This window comes from Arachis ipaensis, chromosome B5, assembly GCF_059453495.1.
Source record: "Arachis ipaensis isolate K30076 ecotype BB chromosome B5, ASM5945349v1, whole genome shotgun sequence".
NCBI lineage: Eukaryota > Viridiplantae > Streptophyta > Magnoliopsida > Fabales > Fabaceae > Arachis > Arachis ipaensis.
In genome coordinates this window covers 70,732,437-70,734,365 of record NC_142440.1, presented here as the reverse complement: position 1 = coordinate 70,734,365, position 1,929 = coordinate 70,732,437, and positions in this window count along the sequence as shown.

The following is a 1,929-nucleotide window of genomic DNA, read 5'->3' as shown; positions in this document are numbered from 1 at the left end:
ACTTGGGAGGACAATGGGATAAGGAAAAAGAGGTTCAGAGCCTACAACCTTCTTAAAAAGAATTGAAGGATGTCAAGCTAGTGACATTAAAAAAGCGCTTGTTGGGAGGCAACCCAACCTGAGGTAGTTTTCTTTTCATAGCTTTTTCAATAAAAATGTTGAATAATTGATATGCATTGCAAGGAGCTAAGTTTGGTGTTTCACACCAAAACAACTTAAGGGAGAATGAAGGATTCTAAGTTTGGTGTTCCACCAAAACCTCATCTAAAAGCACATTCTAACTTCCTGCATAATGCTAGCTCCAAGCAATCAAACAGATTATTCAACCACTTAACTGCTCTCTAGTCTTAACTCCATAACCTTTAGCAAGGACACAAGATTTTGCATAGAGTTAACCTGTTGTATCAAGAGAAGTGGCAAGGAATTAAGTTTGGTGTTCCCACACCAAATTAAATCCAAAATCCACACTCAATTCATGCATACTAACCAGTCACCTAAGGGCTTGAGAAGCAAGCAACTTTTGAGAATTGTGCAGGGAATTCACCACCATTTGAAGACACTATGCATCATAACTCAAAAGGGCACAGCAGAAGGAAGGACAAAGAAACTGCAAATCAATAGGTTGTATCTACACTTAACTCTTGCTGTTGAAAAATGCTTTGACTTGTGTCTTGCTAAAGTGTTCATCTAGTACAAGTAGAATCACTCTTAAAATAAGTAAGCTAGTCTAAGTGTGTGCTTGAGTGTTTACTTTCACTTAACAAAAAGCATGCTTTGTCCCCTGCATCTTTAATTCAATAAAAGAAATGTTTGAATGTGAAGTGAGATAGTTCTCTGTTAGATAGAAGTACAATAAAAGTAAGTGGTGGTATGTATGTGTGATTGTATGATAGCTCACTTTTAGTGAATAAGAGAACTAGGATGTCTCCTTCTAAGTAGAAAGTGGCCTACAGTCTATGAATCTCAATCAAATAAAAGTCCTTGGTTAAAAAGAAAAAAAACAGAGAAAAGAAAAGGCCAAAAATTGGTAATAGAATAAAAGAAAAAAAGAAGTAAAGCTAGACACCAATAGCTTGAACCTTAGAATATATGCCTGTGATGTCTTTGTACTAGGATCTGCTTGGATTATTAAGTTCTTTGGAGTGCATCAACACTCGGTGACTTGGGTTAACTAACCCGGGATCATCAGCTGAAAGTCCACTATCAAGAGCAACCTAACTACAAGGCATTTAGTAACCCAAAGAGGTGCTGGGCATCAATGTTTTAAGAAGGAATGTGAGCCAAGTGTCTATAGTGAATAATGTGTCAAGTATAAAGAAAGAAAAGAACTTGTTACACATGACACTGAACTAAAGCTTATAGAGAAAAACAATAGTCAAGGACAAAGGAATAATGAGAGGTCATAGCAGTGTGTTGCTTGATGCTTGAAGGAGACTTTCTAGGCCTAAAAGTCAATAAGAAGTGAGTGTTTACTTATCCACATAAAACCCCATGAACTACCAATAATACTCTGCTAGCATGAACATCCTCTTCCATTTCATTCTTTCTTCTCAATAATTCTTTTCTTTCTTGGGGACAAGCAAGCTTTAAGTTTGGTGTTGTGATGTCAAGTCATCTTAGCCTAGTTTCACTAGCCTTTTTCTTTTATTTTCAATTGATTTTATGCACTTTCTTAAGCCATAAGCAAGCCAATTGGGTAGATTTCCATGTTTCCTTTGATTCAATCAACCATGGATGAATTCATGCACTTTCATGAGATTTTATGCTATAATTGTCATATATTATGAAAGAAACACAATCTCATGATTTGGGGCATAGCTTTGATTGTTTTGATTGATTGATGATAGGTGAAAAGAGTTTTGAAGAAGGTTGAAGAAAGAAGGAATGGCTAGGAGCAAGAGAGAACAAAAAGCTTGAGCCAAAGTTTGC